This window comes from Rousettus aegyptiacus, unplaced genomic scaffold (genome assembly GCF_014176215.1).
Source record: "Rousettus aegyptiacus isolate mRouAeg1 unplaced genomic scaffold, mRouAeg1.p scaffold_m13_p_6, whole genome shotgun sequence".
Lineage (NCBI taxonomy): Eukaryota > Metazoa > Chordata > Mammalia > Chiroptera > Pteropodidae > Rousettus > Rousettus aegyptiacus.
Window position 1 is genome coordinate 6,359,326 of NW_023416309.1, and position 18,308 is coordinate 6,377,633.

General features: G+C 35.4%; 1 non-coding gene and 1 pseudogene across 1 annotated transcript in view; both read right to left on the reverse strand.

Annotated features, from left to right (window-relative positions):
- The window catches only part of LOC107498386, a 973,375-nt gene that overhangs the window by 40,774 nt on the left and 914,293 nt on the right, over positions 1–18,308 (reverse strand). The window lies entirely within an intron of this gene.
- LOC118604204 lies at positions 9,336–9,454 on the reverse strand (annotated as a pseudogene).

An 18,308-nucleotide genomic window follows, 5' to 3' on the forward strand; every position in this document is an offset into this window, starting at 1 on the left:
AACTTTCATTCTTGATTAAAACTCTTAAAATCAAGGAATAGAAGGGACTTTTTCACTTTGATAAGGAATATATATGAAATATCTATACCTAAAAGACTGAATCATTCTCCCCTAACATCAGTAATAAAGCAACAATATTCACTATTACCACTTCTACTCAACATTATATTGAGGTTTAGTCAATAGAATAAGGCAAAAATAAAAATTAAAGCCACTCAATTTGAGAAGTAGAAGAAAAACCATATTTGTTTTCAAATGACATGATCATTGACAGAGAAAAGCGGATGGAATTTCCAAAGAGCTAGTATAAATAATGAGTAAGTTTAGCAAGTTTGTAAGATATAAGGTAGCAGAATAGATACCAAAATTAAATGCATGTCTATTTAATAGTAACAAATAATCAGAAATCAAAATAAAAGTATCATTTATAATAACATCAAAATATACAAAGTACATAGAGACAAATCTGACAAAAGATACATAAGGCCTGTACACTAAAAACTACCAAACTTTACTGAGAGAATTTAAAGAAGACCTAAATAAAGGGGTATATTATGCTTATGGATTAAAAGACAATATTACTAAGATATAAATGTAAGTTAGTAGAGTTCAATTTTATTAAAAATCTTATGAAACGTTTTATTATTATTGTTGAAACTGACAAGTTCATCCTAAATGTTATATGGAAATACAAAAGACATAGAGTAGTTAAAACAACTTTTTTGTAGCCAAGAGAGTAAAGTTGAAGGACTCAAATTACTTTATTCCAAGACTTATATAGCAATACTGTATTGGCTTATTTATAGACAGATAAATCAATAAAACAGACAAAAGAGTCCAGAAAAATATGCAAACATATGTGGCGAATTGATTTTTGAAAAGATTCCAAGGTAATTCAATGGGGAAAGAATATTTCAAAAAAATGACATTGTACAACAGTATAGCCATATCCTCAAAAATGAAACTCGATTCTAACTTCTTACCTTACTCAAATATAAACTCACAAAAGATAATATACCTTAATGTAAAATTTCATACTTTCAAACTTTTAGAAGAAAATATAATACAAAATCTTAGTAATCATGTGTTTGGCAAAGAATTAACTACAGTACTTAACTACAGTACAAAAGATATGAAGGATAAAATTTTTTAAATCAATAAGATAAACTTCATCAAAATTAACAATGTTTGCTTTTCAAAATACACCATTATGAAAAATGAAAAGGCAAAGCACTTTATGGGAAAAAGATCTGCAAATATATATTCAATAACATAGACTTGTATCTAAAATATATACTTGAATTTCTTACTACTGAATAATAAGACAAAAAAATCAATTTAAAAATGAGCAAAAGATTTGAATAAACATTTTCCCCAAAGATATATAGATGGTAAATAAGTACAGAAAAAGATGCTCAACAACATAAGTCATTATGAGCTATAATGAGGTATATGATATGCCTACTAGAATGACTAAAATTAGGCTAAATTGAAGGATAATCATACCAAGGGTGTGAAACAATTTGAACTCTCATGCACTTCTGGTAGAAGTATATAATGGTAAAACCACTTAAAAAATAGTTTCATGAAAGTTAAACATACCTCTACTTTATGATACAGCCATTCTATTCCTGGGTATTTATCCAAGACTAAAGAAAGCATATATTTGTTATGTGCATACATTTTCATAGCAGTTTTATTTATAATACTAAAAAGACTGGGAACAATCCAAATGCCCATTAACAAGAGAATGGATAAACAAATTGTGTTATATCCATACAATGGAATATCACTCAGTAATAAAAAGGAATGAACATTGATATAAGCAACAACACACAAGTATCTCAGAATAATTATGCTGAGTGCAAGTCAGATCACAAAAAAAAAAAAAAAAGTCATGTGGTTCTGGCAAACCAGCCTTACATTTTACATGTGGAAAGATTCAAATTAGAAGAATAAAAAAAAATGTGTCATTGAGACCTTGTTTGGGCATATTGTTCTCTTAAAGAATGCCATCCTTTTCATATTTGTGAGCTCATTAAATTTTCCAATTGAACTTGGAAACAAATAAGTACTTGTACCAACTATAAAGAATTTCACTTCACTTAATTGCTGTGAGTTGATGACTGTAATGTAATAAGCATGACTCGTATATGATAATTTACCTCACCTGGCCTGTACCAATAAAATGATGGATAAGATCATGTCCATTAAACTGACTGATTTCCTCATGAAATCTATGTGGTGTTTTGTTCTTATTTGACGCTAGTCAAATATAGCCAGGGGAGTGCACAAAATCAATTCCGAATTTAAATCAAGAGTAAAATTAAAACTCTAAAGACTGTGAGTCTTTATAAAAGACTTTATAGAACCAGATGTAGTTACAATGATGGTACTATCCATGCCTCTGATTCAAGAACTAGCATAGTAAGGTGCAAGAAGCAAGGGGTTGAGAGTCTGGAAATTTTGAATTTGACTTTAATTTTAGCCACTTTTAATATGACTAACCACAAATATATTACTTTACCTTTGTATATTTCAATTCTCTATCAGAATAAAGGCAATGGTATGAAATGTCGACTGTAATAAATGTTATAATAAACAGGTATATAAAGTTACACAAACATATAATATAAATTAACCTATTCATAGAGATCTATTCAGATCAGAGATCTGCAGTATAAGATTAAGAGACAACTAGGCAAGAGTAATGGGGATGAAGAGAACAGCCCAGAAAGAGAAAAAAACTTATGGAAGTTCCTGCAGTAGAAGATAAAATGGCATGTTCAGGAATCTGGAAGCTATCTCCTACCTTAGGGCCTTTGCACAAACACTTTTCCGTTGCACAATGAGGACTTGGTGTGCATTGAACATGACATAACAACAGCAAGAAGGTACTGGAGGATTTGAAAGGAGAAGAGTATAATGTGATAATATTTACATTTCTTTTTCTTCAATGTGGGGAAAAGGCTAGAAGGAATAATGTAAATATAGAATCCTGTTAGGAGTCTATTGTATTAGCTCAGGTAAGACGTGCGGGATATTTATTTGACAGTAGTAATGACCATGGTGGAGAATGAAATAAATAGAAGTGAAAAGCAGTTAGGCTGAAAATATTTAAGGGGCTAGATGATAATGATCTTAACTAAAAATATGTTGAAGAAGTTCTGAACTTGGAAGGAGAGATGACAAACCCAGTTTTGGACTCTGAGATTTAAAGTCCTGTAAGATAACCAAATAAAGATGTCAGGTAGACATTTAAACATATAAATCTAGGCTAAGAGGAGGTGGCAGTGTTCTGTATGTAAATATTTAAGGGATATGCATATACCGAAACCAAGTATATTGGTAAGATAGCCCTAAGAGAAAATATAAAGTAACAAGAGAAGAATGTCTAAGACAGAGCTGTGAAGGACTCCAAAATTTCATAAAAGAGTAGGGAAGGAACCTGTCAAGGAGATGAAAAGAGAGCAGCCAATGAGGCAAGGAAAAAAGTAAAAACCAAACAACAAAAATAACAAAAAAATGAAAGTATCGTGAATGAAAACATAAAGGGTTTTTCTGAAAGTATAGGCTATTGAATGCTTCTGATAGGCCAAATAAGATACGATCTTTTAATTTAGTGATGAAGCAATCACTGGGGAACCTGCCTGCACTCTTTTGATGAAATCATTCTCTGGGTCTTCTGTTTCATACTTTTCATATGTTGCGAGGCAAATGTAATTTCTCCAAATCAACCCTGTTTTCTATCACTTTGGCCTGGATTTAGAATCTAGAATTCCAGAAAGCAGAGAACACCTTACTTGTAAGTTGGGGCTACCATTAGCTTCATTGCCGAGAAGTTATGAGGATTAAATGAGCTAAGATATAAAGTGTCTCAGTTCCTAACTCTGAGTAATCATTAAATATTAGGATGAACCACATAAAACTGTCATTTGGGGAGGGCAATAAATGAGTGATCACTGGCAATTTGATTCTATCTAATATGTAGTAACTTATTATTCTATGGAATATTAACATTTTTATATCACATTTTAAAAAATCCAGATTATAAAGTCATTTTCAAGGGCAAAACCAATTTTTGCTTAAATGGAAATTGGTAAAGAGTGTTTTCATGATTTCCAGCTCCCAATTTTGGTCCTTTTTCCTTTTCTATTATGCATAGCGCTTGCTCCTCTTTTTCATATGATTATATTGTTATAAAGGTGGAAACTAGAGAGGGTAATATTATGGTGAAATTTCAGAAACTGACATTGGACCATTAAAAAAGATTCTTTGGCAGGCAGCCTGGACTGAGACTTTGAAAGAGACCATTGCTTTCCTTAGCTGCACCATCACCCACCTCACTCAAGGAGCAGTGTGATTGGCTGATGTGTACACCTGGGTTTAAACATCAGCTACAGCTATTTTTATCCTCTCTCATTTATTTGTCAATAAAATGCGGGAAATACTATATACGTTTCAATAAGAAAGCACAACTAAAATGCTTATGAAAATGCTGGTTCCTTTCTTTTCCCTTTTTATCCAGGAGCCAGTATTCAAGTAAAAAACAAGCCTTTAAAATACTCCACTTCTTTTATGAAAAACTAACCTTACCTACAGACGGTCTGTGACTTCCTGTCTCTGGGCCCCACTGTCTGTTCCCTGAGACCTAAATTGAAGGAAATTACTTTTATGTCATTTTCTTTACTCATGGTTCCTTGTACTTTTACTCTTCATAACTGCATTTTTCAACTAGTGGTTTTGAATTTGCTAGAAAGATGTTTTGGAGGATGTAATGCAAGCGATCTTCCTTGGGCGTGAGCTATCTTTCATACCGTCCTTCACATAAGAAAAATGTGCTCCTTGTTGCCAGAGATGCAGCGCTCTTGGAAACCATGTATGCTCCAGCATTGCATACTAAACTAGAGAGCTCACAGTTTAGTTCCTGGTGTGCAAGGCTGCCTGACGAGAATGCTTTTGAAAACTGTAAAAGTCTTTAGACTTCTAGAAGTCTCTCTATAAAAACCTGCTAGGCTATAGGAAAAAACAATGATATCCAAAGAAAATTATAGCTGCTGTTTTCCTATACCATTTCCCTATGGAGATCTCTATATTAACTGTAGAGGTATAGGTTAACATGATGAACTGTAAATCCCTATATATGTGAGAGAAGAGTAAATCCTCTTAAAGTGGCTCCACATTCCCTCCAAGTATGGGACCTTAGGAGTCCACTGCCTCTTGAGAAGCTTTCCTTAGTACCATCAGTTAGGTCTATAAGACATCAAACTTAACCACTCACACATACAAACTCCACCTAGACCACTTCATAGTCAACATATTAAGATCAGATCTTAGGTGTCAAATGAAAGCATGACTATTTTGATAGTTCATTCTGAGTCAACCTAACAATACTACTGGGTTTCTTCTCATCCAAGCACTCATTACCGGAGACCTTACAGTTAAAAGTCTACATCCAGAAGCAAAAGTCAACATAACATAACAATATTCACTACTGAAACTATCATTTATGAAATGAGTTTTCACTCCAGTGCTCCTCCCTAATTCTAGCATTTATTTCTATTCATCAAGTCAACCTTATAATCTGGGTAGGTCAGTCTCTTCCTGAGTGAAGGCCTATGATGTTTTCATCCTAGTTTTAACTAGATTAAGTTTAAGTAGATTTATTCTCATATTTATTATTATTTTTGGAACAAGAGGGCCTTCTGAATTTTGTTCTTAAAAATCAACAAATTCTTGGGATAGATTAAAATTTTAGGACCTTACAAGAAACTGTGAATTAACCTTGATCAGGAAAGAGAAGAATATTAAGAATGTTGGAAACTGGGATTTGTACTTCTTAATTTGAAGACAAAAATGAATGAAAAGTTAAATGGCTTAATAACTGCACTAGTAAAGCAAAAACATTATTTCATAAAGGTAAAGGAGGTCCTGAAGGCAAATGAAATGGATCCTCCCTAGGAGATTAATGAGATTAAAGACACACCAGCAAGGCGGGGCACCAAGAGAGTATGTGATAACAATATTGAGAAGATCAAACAAGCTCCCTGGTCCTTGCTGCAAGGAACCCCAGTGTCTTCCACCCCAATCACCAAGTGCAGAGGGCCTGAGATGACCAAGAGGTACTAAAATACTCTATATCTTTAACACAGTGTTATATGTACCTGGAAACCCTCTTCCTTTTTCTACAGTTCTGCAGAACTTCCACTGTTATGGGTTGAATTGTGTCCCCCAAAAGATGTTGAAGAACTAATCCTAGCACCTGTGAATATGATCTTTGTATACAGAGCTTTTGTAGATGATCATATTAAAATGAGATCAGTAGAATGGACTTTAATCCAGTAATACTGCATCCTTATCAAAAGGAGAAATTTGGATGCTTAGACACACACAGAGGGAAATACCAAGTGAAGATTAAGGCAAAAATTGGGAGTATGCATTGACAAGTCAAGAAAGGCCAAAGATTTCCAGAAAACCACCAAAGTCTAGGAAGAGAAGTAAAGAACACTTCTCCCTCACAACCTTCCAGCTTCCAGAACTATGAGATGGTACATTTATATCATTTAACCACCAGTTTCTGGTACTTTGTTATAGGCACCCTAGCAAGCTAATATACCCACTGACCCATAAAAACTCAGAATAAATACTATTAGGTCTGAAAATTCTTCTCGAGCTCCCTCTTCTTTATCTCTTCCACATCTTTTCATGACTGCATTCTCTTGTAAAAATGTACACCTCTGTTTCCTCACAGCCTAGACTGAGAGCTCCTTATAGGCAAGAATATCATCTTCACCCCTGGTTCTCTGTACCTGGCTCATGCTTGTTCTGCACACAGTGGGTAGTCAATAGGTCTCTAGAGGTTGAACTCATTAGCTTTTGGGTTGGGTGTCTACTGACATTTTACCTTTCGAGCCCCTGCATGATAGGGTAATAAAAATAGGCACCTCTTTCTCAGAGAGGTGTCCTTCTACCCCAGGGATTTATTTTGTTGTTCTTTTCAGTCCACTGTGAAGGAGCATCATTTAAAAAGTAAAATAATTACTTCATAATAAAATGTTTACTTTCAAGATATTTTATCATCATTCCATGCAAAGTGCTTTTAGATGTGTATTATCCATAAAATTTGATATGTAAAGGGAAATAATTGTTTAAATTCATAAACACATTTATTCTCCACCTGTAATTTCTGTTTATTCCCCACTCATTCCCCACCGAATATAAACCTTTCCTGTAAAATCCCTTATCACTCTCCCTTCTTTTCCAAACAGCACAGCTCTGGCTGACCATAGATAAGTGAATGCTATAAAACACATTTTGAAAAAAATGAAAAGCCCTGGATCTTCTCATTGGCATGTCTAACATGCACTGGGCTTTCCAAATGCTATTTCTCCTACAAATAAATTATTAGTAAAGAGCAAATTGCATCAAAATAAATCTGTTGAGGAGTTTTCAAAGCTAAGGTAAAACCAGTTTTTGGCTTCCGGATTCATTGTTAAAAGGTCTGAGAGTTTTATTTTTCCTGAACCTGTAATAACTATCCTTCGATCCTTATCCTTAATCCCAATTTTATCACTTCGGGTTCACTGTTCATTGGCAAAACCACAATTTACTAGAAAGATATGAGACTCAGAATAAGAAAATATTATTTTCTTGGCAATGAGGAGAATTTGACCCAATGGTTTTTAGGAATCTCTTAGTGTTTGACCTGTTTTTATTGAGTGGGAGGTCCAATCCACTATACTCATTTCAACCTTGCTACACAGGAAAACAGTCAGGCCCAAAGTAGCACCCAACCCTTCCCAGATGGGTTTAATGGATCACTACCTCCCTCAGCCAGGTGAGATGTAAGTTAAAGGAATCTAACCACTTTACCTCAAATATTAAAGGTGAGCTAGCACAATCTATTAGTGTCATCTACAAATTCATCTATTCGTACAGCTGCTCAAGCCAATAGCCTTGTAGTTATGTGTGAGTCTCAGGCCCATGTTGTAACTATCCATCAGGAGCTATCCTGAGTCAGGTTGAGTATCAAATAGCACAACACGAAATTCTAGACCCTAGGCAGTGATTCCCTGCTCTCACTGTACATTAAAAATACTGGGAAAGTTTTTCGAGCACACCTAAGACTGAATCACATCCCAGAGCAGGAAATCTAAATTTCCACCACTGAGACTCCAGATTTATATTTGTTCAAATCTACCTAAGGCAGTCAAGTCAAGGCGCGCACGCGCACACACACACACACACACACACGCACATACACACACAAAGTGATATTTAGTTATAATTTTATTTCACCCAACATATCTAAAATAGTATCATTTCAACATGGAACCTCTATAAATATATTAGTAAAATATTTTACTTTTGGGGGGTATTAAGTCTTTGGTACTAAGTGTGTATTTTGTACATATAGCTCATCTTGTTTTAGACTGGCCACTTTTCAAGTGCTCAGTTGTCTCATATGGTTAGTTAGTGGCTACCATATTGGACAGCACAGGTCAAGAGCTAGACTTCAGGGATCTGTTTCTAGGTACCCTTCCTGACTACTTATGTGAATTTGGGCAATTTTATTAAACCTATCTAAGACTCAGTTCTTAATGTGAAAAATAACCATGATCATAATACTTCCTTCACTAGATTACTGGAAGATTAAATGAAATGCTTTATGTAATGCATTTAATGAAAACAATGCCTGGCTCACTAATAGTGTTCATAAAATTTAGGTGGCTTCAGTTATTGCTATTGCTTTGATATATCATGATAAAGATTGCTAAGAAAATTTGTAAAGTTTGATTTGAGAGGTAGCATTTAAACAATTTGAAAACAAATGACTTTCAAGACCTTATATGAAAAAAGAAAATGAATAATTAAAACAGGCATTATCAAACTCATTGCTTTCGAGTATAGAGGTATACTGAAGCTCCTTAAATTAAATTAATGCTAACAATACTAAATATGTATGCTGCTTTATCAGCATCAGGGCTGATAATATTTACCTTTATTCATTTTAAATTTGGCTTCTGAAAAATTTATTGTAAGGATAAATATATGCACACTAGAGCTGGAAATAAAATAGCTAGGCTGATCTTTCCCTTTAAATACTTTTCTGCCCATGCCCCTGTACTGCTTTCTTTGGTAACCTATCAGCATTTCTCTACTTGCTCAGAGTTTTTATTCCCCTAGAAATCTAGCTGACTCATGCTCTTGGCTGGCCATATCTCTTACTCCATCTAAGAAACTCCTTTCATTTTCTGACCCTGTTGTTAAGGTACCTAGGCTTTTCTTTTTTCAAAATTCAAATTCCTGTTCTTTATTTTATTTTACTTTTCTGATGCCTACAGCACCCAATCTTCCTAGGTTGTCTCCCATCCAAGTACTAACCAGGCCTGACCCTGCTTAGCTTCCCAGATCAGATGGGATTGGGCTTGTTCAGGGTTGCATGGTAATAGACAAATTCTTGTTCTTTAAAATAAAATATTATATCAAAGTGTAATACATATTTAAAATGCATGATTTTTAAATTTGTAGCATGAAAAAATTTTATAAGATGAACATGTATAGGTAATCAACACCTAGGTCAAGAAATGACACATGACCAGTACCAGAGAAGAGTCCGAGTCCCATATACCACTCCTAATCACAAACCACCTGGTCTACAATATAACTGCTGACTTGATTTCTAACACCAGAAATTAGCTATGGGTGCTTGTTTTTGAACTTTATATGAATGAAATCATTATATATATATATATATATTTCATATATATATATACATATGTAGTCATTTATTATGCTAGTGAAATTAATCATGTGTATACATGTAGCTATGGCTCATTTATGATTTCTCTTAATCTGCTTTATAAAACTTACAATAAAGTCACAATCATGGGCACTTTTGTATATTAGCACTCATAGGTTTACCTCATCCTTTTGAGTGGCTGCGTAATATACTATGTTACAGTGAAGTCATACAAACATTTATAATATTTGTAATTTTTCCTGACTTTAACCAATGCTATGAAGAGCAGTCTTATATACTTGTATTGACTCCACTTTAAATAGAGTATCGATCAACTGTATAATGTGTAGAGTATCATGAGGAAAGAAAGGAAAGCCAGATAAAAAAAAATAAAAGTAACTGCCTGTGGGGAACTAGAGATTCTAGGGAGGATGTTGTCCTTCCTCATTCTGATACCTGAGGTTTCTCAGCCTAACAGCTCTTCAACTCTCAACCCAGTGCAAATCTTGTCAATAAGCCCCACTTACACAAGGAGTGCCAGTCAGCTTTCTTAAACAAAGGAGAGGTCCGACAAACGTATTGTTTTATTCAGTGACAGCAGATACCCTCAGGTGTCCTTAATGCACAAATATGAATGAGAAATCCTGACTCATGAAGTCTACGAAGAGAAACATAAAAAGATCCCAGAGTGAAATATGAAGTGTTAACTTATATAAGTCTCCAGAATGTATCTTCAAAATACTCCTAAAAAACAATCAAACGAACAAACAAAACACTGATTTGTTTTACAATCCTGTTGTGATTTCCAGCTTAAATACCAGAAATTGTGGTACATTTAAAGGTTCATAATCTCTAATGTCAAAAGACTTGCATAAAGGAATCTTTTTGTTATTTCAAAATGTGACTTTTAAGTCTCATCTTCTTTGCCCAAACAAAGAGCAATAGGGGGTACTTTTTGATACATGATAATCTTATAGTGCAGTTATCCATATCCTTTCTTCCCAGATAAGTTAAGAAAAACAAGCTGTTATCCAGCAGTGAAAGAAATTTGTGTCCCACTCTGTAGTGATACTGACAGGGGTTTAGTGACAAGTGTACCTCAGCAGGGAGTGAGCTACAGGATCCAAGAAGATGACAGGGTTAATACCAAGAGATAAGAAAAGTAATGGTTCAACTGAGACAGAAGCAATAGGAGACACTTGCCACTTTAAGAATTAATACAAGCAAAGACTGTCTGAAAGATATATCCAGAAGCAAGATAAACCACATATGACCTATGAGGAAAGCTATTCAAGCATCCGATTATCACTGAATTGAATAAAATTTTTAGGTCTTTAGCAAATCCTCAAGTCTTTGTGGTATCTATGCATATAATCTTCAATAAAAGTATGTGAAGTATTTAGATTTACTCTTTGTCCTAGCTACATCATAGCATAGTTTTTGTTTTGTAGCAGGAAGTGTATCCAGATAGCTGCAGAGACTGCTGTCTTGCTTGCATGCCCATTTGTGTTTACAGAAAAATGACTCTCTTGTGGTATCATAGGCTATAACAATAACTGTGTCCTTTATTTTCTATTTCTGGTGCTTTGATATTTGGGCCTTGCTGCCTCTGAAAGGGCAGCCCCTCCCATAGTTAGCCAGTTCTGAGAGACAGTAAACAAATAGCTTATGAGCATACTTCTCAAACACAAACCAACCAATCCAGAGCTCCAACCCCCACCAACTCTTTTACCACACTCTCACACTTTGAAACACTGTCCACCTGCCCTAACAATGCCAAGATTAGGTATCTGGCAACTAGGGGTAGCCTCTATACTCAAAAACTGCTAAAATTATTCAAACTAGCCAATTCTAAGCCTGCTCACCCTGATTCACACACTGCTTCCTGTGATGATCACAATAAAGGCTCTTGCCCACAGTTCCTACTTCTCTTCTGCCTCCTGGCTGACCTTGCTGTTTCCCCCATGAAGCACCCCCATAGCATGGTGTGCCTCCGCTTCTTGGGGACTATGAAAACATACTACCTTTTCAATGTCAGTTGTTTCATGACCTGTGGCCTCACTAGAACTTAAATTTTATATTATTACCCTATATTTTATAAACTATTCAAATGTATGTATCATGTTAACAAATTGTAAATACTTTAAAAATACTGAACATTTTGCTTTACTAAAGTCAAATAGAGAAAGTAGTACAATCTCACTTATATATGGGATGGAAAAAAGCCACTCTCTTAGAAACAGAGAGTAGAATGATACTTGCCAGAGTCCAAAGAATGGAGGAAATGTTGATCAAAGGGTTCAAACTTCTGGTTAGAAGATTAATAAGTTCTAAGAATATAGCGCACAGCATGGTGACTATAGTGAACAACACCATATCATATACTTGAAAATTTCTAACAATTAATCCTAAATGTCCCCTCCCCCCACACAAAGAAATTATGTGAAGTGACAGAGGTGTTAACTAATCCTATCGTAGACATCATTTTGTAATATGTAGATGAAATAAATCAGCACATTGTATACCTTAAACTTAGAAATGTCATATATAAATTATGTCTCAATAAATATGGAAAAAATTAAAAATAAAAACATTTCTAAAACTCTAAAGAAAAAAAAAGAAATGCAAATCAAAATCATAATTAGATATGACTTTGCAGTCATTAGCATGGCAGTAATTAATAAGACAAACAATAAAAAATGTTGGCAAGTATGTGAAGAAATTAGAACCATCATGAATTGCTGCTGAGGATGTAAAATGATTCATCTGCTTTGGAAAATAGTGTGGCAGTTCCTCAAACAATTAAACATAAAATTACCATATGACTCAAAAATTTCACTCCTAATTTCCTATGTAAGAGGAAAGAAAACATATATTCATACAAAACCTTGTACATGAGTGTTTATAGTCATATTATTTATAATAGTTAAAAAATGATAAACAATCCATTTTATCATCAACTGATAAATGAAGAAACATAATGTTGTAGATTTCTATGCAATAAAAAAATTGCACGACAATGAAAAGAAATGAAAAAGAGATATATGCTACAATATGGATGAACCTTGAAATATTATGCTATATTAAGAAAGCCTGTCACAAAGGCCAATCGTATGATTCTGTTTATGTGAGATGTCCAGAATAGTCAAATCCATATTGACAAACTAGAAAAAAGTAGTTAGGGAATAGGTGTTTGGGAGAAAGGGCGGTGAATATTAATGGGTATAGGTTGATGGTAATGTTCTCAAATTTATTGCAGTGATGGTTGCAAAAACTGTGAATAAACTAAAAACCACTGAATTCTGTCATATGGAATTATATTTCAAAAAGAAGTTATTTAAGAAAAATAGGTATGAGCAAAGCACAGTGTGAATATGATGGAGGTGGGATAGAGAATAATCTACCTGTGTAAAAGACTGGGGAAGTACAAAAAGAATTCAGAGAAGACATTAGGAACAGTTATCTGAGTGATATTGTGAGAGCGGGACACCACATTTCATTCCACTTGTGACAATGAGTTGAGGCAATGTGAAATACCTACTATGTGTTCCACATGGTAAATACTTCCTTCCAAAGGGCAAAATGCAAAAAAAAAAAAAAAAAGTACATAACTTTATCCACCCTATCTATAAGAGTTCACGATATGATGAGAGTCCCAACCACTGAGCAAAAGTGCCCTGACTACTCCCTGGTCAACAGTGTTATGAATATTCCCAATCTAGTCAGCTCTCAAAGACTTAAAGATTTGAGAAATTTTCTTCTTTGTATGAGTCATTCAAGACTCTTTTTCCACTCCAATCATGAATCACTTATGACTTTTTTGAAAGAAAAATACAGAGGAAGAGACAAAGGGAGGGAAGAGTGAAGAAGAAAGAAGAGGAAAGACCAAAGAATAGAATAAAAAGGAAGAGCCAGGAAGGGAGAAGATAAGATTAGAGGGAAGAGAAAAGGGAGAGAGAGGGGAGAGGGAAGAAATTATCATTATCTGCCATCCTTCTTGAATCATCCTCAGTGAATTTTCTTCTCTTGAGAACTGTGAGTGGCAGAGTCGCATTTCTCCTATTTAGAGGATATGATTTGCTCAGTTTGTGTACAGGTGCATGGAGGGCAAGGGTATCAGGTAATGTCAGACCCTCCCCAGTGCATGCATAGTGCGTAGAACAGAAACAGCCAGTATTTACTGTACCATCAGATGCTGCTGAGTTTGATCTCTGTCCACAGACAGAGAGCCCCACCCATTGCCAGAGGTGGAAAAGACCAATATGTTCTTTATTCCAAGTGCACGCACACACACACATGCACACGCACACGCACACGCACACCTTCTTGTTCAGAGTGATGCCAAATCCAGCCGATTGATCTGCGTATTCAAATAAGATGCCAACACCCAAATCAAGCTAAAGAGCTTAATAACTTTGAGCAGAATATCATGGCATCAGGGCAATTGTTGAGATATCTTGTTTAAATTTACACAAACAGTTGACATTAACATCTAATTAAATAGAGTTTATCCAATTATTATTGTTCTTGATGCTAGAGACATTACAAATTAAACTTATACAGAGGATAGTAAACTTAGGTACTTCAACTTAAGTAATTACCATGGTACAAGGAAGTATCTGAACTAATTTCCAGAAGGCTATTAAAACTATACTTTGGGTCCAATTCTTATTTCTTAAACACACTTAATTGTTTAAGGTGAATTTAAATAATATATGTACTCCCTTCCAGAAAAGATGGTCTCTCTGGATCAGGAAGCCTGAGCATGGGAACAAAATCTTGAGGTGGAGGTGGAAATGGGGCAAGACTGATGCTAGGACTATTCTCCATTGAAGGCAAGGGAAATATAAAACATTATGTATAGGCATGAAGTCAGAATAACAAAGCAAGGAGGCCGTCCTACTAAACCATGAATTACAAATATCCTACTAGACAGGGGAAAACAAGGTACTGGCCACAAAATGAAAATAACTGGGAGGTAGGCAAAGGAATGCAGGGAAGGGAATGGAGCCTGGCATGCTGCCGCAGCGGACTCGGAAAGATCCTGTGGTCCTGGATCTAAAGAGATTGAAGTGAATATCCAGCTATGATCCTATAGGCAGGATAAAGTGGAAGCATTTTTGTCTTCATTTCAGAGACAAGGAAACAGAGGCTTAAAATGGTTAATGCTACAACTTCAGAGTAACAGACCTGGGACCCAAACGTATCTCCCACTTCAGAAAGTCAAGCATCCTTTGCTCTTTTCCTAATCTCTTCTTTCCCACTCTTGAAGAAGCTGAAAGGGAAACTATGTATCCTCTTTCTTACAGTCAATAGCTGACAGAACAGCACTCCCGTGCAAACCAAAACTAAGCAAAAGTAGAAACATTAACCATGAAAGTATTTGATTTAAATAAAAATTAAAATGTAGTCCTAGCTCACAGGAGCTCAAAATCAGATAGAAGAGGCAATGTTTATTTAAAAATGGAATAAAAGAAGTTTCAAAAGAGACACGGAAGCTAGGATGGAAAGTGAGGAGATAGAAACTTCTATTATTTAATATTTAATGACCCTGTGGCAGCCACTCTGAAGAACACATAATGAGCTTCTTTCTGCCTATGTTCAAAGGTCTGGAGAGCTTGAGGGACTTTCCCAAGGTTATACAGTTAGAAGGCAGAAGGTTGAACCCAGAAACCAATCCAACTGTGCCGGACTCCAAAGTTCAAGCATGTCTTGCTTCATTATCTTCATCATTAACATTTATTTAACTAAAGTGTCTAAGTCATTAAATGGTAAGTACCACAAAAATAAGTTTGTTTTATGAAATAAAGGATGGGTGAATAAGTAAATGAAAGTTCCTGTCTGCTGATGGAAAACATGTGGGATATGAAGGGAAATAGAAGATCAGGCATGATTTTAAAACTTTTAGCCTGAGTGAAAATTCGATGGAGTTGCCATTTCTGGAGGAGTGATAACAAAGCAGTTGGTGCAGGGGATGTAAAAGCGGTGTGTGTTTTTCTTCATTTTCTGGGCCTGTATTAACTTGTATTAATCTCTTACCATTGCCCTCCGCACTTTGCTCCAGGCCTACTGTCACTTCTGCATCTTCCCCCTCATGTCCAGGAAAGGATACAGTTTGTTCCTTCTGCCTGAAATATCTTTCTCATCTCTCTCAAGTAACCCACCAAGCTAGAAGCATATCATTTGGATCTAATATTTCCATGAGGAGAAGTTGTCCCTTATCCCCCACCCCCACAACTCCTGTCTATGTGTTTCTAGAGAACACAAGGAGGTAATCTCCATTGCATCAATTATTACACAGTGTTATAATCCCTGGGTTAGTTATTTATCTTCATTTTAATCTACAAGTTTTTTGGAGCTTTGCTGATTGTTTTGTTCTCGTTTTGTTCCTGTTTTGTTCTGCGTTGTTCCAGAAAATCAGGAAAAACAACATAACATGAATGTTAGCTTTTGCTCTGAACTGGCACATAGGATAGATTGCCTGGACAGCTGAGAAATTAGGACCTTGCATTCTTGAAACTGCATACAACATACACAATCAAGTTACTTGGAGGGACCCAGCTAAGGCAAATTACCCATTTTATCACTGGGTTATTCAGATACAAACATACACTCATATGTCTGTCTTTGGACTGAGATTATCCTGGAATTCTCAGTACTTCTAAATTTTGCTCTTAGATGTATGATTCTGCTTATCATTTTCTGTTTATTAAACATCCATTCTTAAGCATGCCTAACATTACTAATCATGACAGGACTGTCATGACATAGCCTATTGTTTGTAACAAATAGTACTTGTAATGCCACAAGGAAATTGCTGCAAAAGGGAAAATTGTGAAAGAAAAACTGACATGCAGGTTCTAACAATAGGTCTGAAGGGATATTAGGACACTTTCTTCTTTCCCTTAATGTCCCCTGCTACTCACACAGTTATTACCTTTAGAAACCAATTCACACAGAGATATTCTTGAATGAAACCAGCAATTTTGAAAAATTTAACACTACAGGGAAACTCATGCCCCCAAAGAAGAGATGTGCAGAAATTCTGGATCTCCTGTTGCCTCTATCGTTGAGACAGCTCAGGTGGGAGGTCCACTTGAACTGAAATATATCAAAGTTTTCCTGTCGCCTTATACACAGCAAAGGTTCATTTCTGTTGGAATCAAATATCACACTTATGACAGAGAAAAAGTCTATAGTAATCAAAGAACAAAGACTGACTTCTAAAGAAGAATAATTGTGAAGACTTAGAATAAGTAGCTCACGGTTGAAATAAAATTCATCCAGTAAACAAGCCCACAGGCATTGTTCACAGACCTACCTCTTCAGAAAAGAAATCTCGTACCTGGAGATTGTTTTAAAATTTGCTTTCTGAAAGGTAAAATGGTATGAACATCTCCAGGCCATAGAAATGACAGCCAGATTTTGGATACAGCAGCTAAAAAACAACTACATTTTAGGAGAAAACAATAAAGTTAAGATGGTTGTCAAAAGCGGAATGTATTATAATTCCTACCACTCCCAACCCCCGCCATTACCATTCGAATATCTTACAGGGTTGGCAGCAGAAAATATTATAATTCTGGTTTTCAGTAAAATGTCTGTGCCTAAGCAGATATACATGCTTTTTGTGACAGAAGTGCCATTCTCATCATTTCTAGGAGAAAACATTCCATTTTATAATGCTAGAAATTTCCCCCAAATGCATGTATTTTTTTATGATTCTAAGGCATCAATTCTCTTTCAGGCAATTCATGTTTTTGTCTCCACTTAGAGACACCAAGTGTTTTCACAAAAGAGAAACTCCCATGCAATTCTGTGAAATAAGTTGTTCTCAAGATTAGTGAGTTCTGCAATATGGACAACAGAAGAATACAGAAGTGCAAAATGAGGTGTAGGGTGAAGAGGTGTGAGCAGAGCATGAGTGCATTTGCACTAGGAAAGATCAGGGGCAGAAAACTATAGCCCACAGGCCACATACATCTGGCTAGTCTATTTTTGTAAATAAAGTTTTATTGAAGCACAGACACATCCATTGATTTACGTATTGTTTGTGGCTGCACTTGTATTATAAAAGCAGAGTTGAGTGGTTGTAGCAAAATATACAAAGCCCAAATGTTTACAATTTGGTCTTTTACAGAAAACATGTACCGATTCCTGGAATAGTTAAAAAGAAATTCAATAAATAAAAATTACCTTGTCATGAGCTATACAATAAAAATTTAAATAATGTCTCAAATTAATATTTTTAAGGAATTAAAAAAAGTCTAAAACAGCTCCTTACATTATCACAAGAATTATTTTAGTTCCCTTACTGAATTGAGTGAACAAGGAGCTTGCCAGCCTAAGAAAGACTCTTCTCTTACCATCTGCAACCAGATAAAGCCAACGTTACTTCTGTGACTATACAGACTCAGTTTCTAAGGCAAGAGCCTTAAGGTCCAGTGGGGGCACCTGAGCAGGTATAGATAAGGGTCCTGTGAACTCGAAGAGGACAAAGTCTCTGCTGAAGTAGTGATAGTGCTGATGAGCTGGGCCAATTAGTGTCTTTCCTAGAAAACTAAAC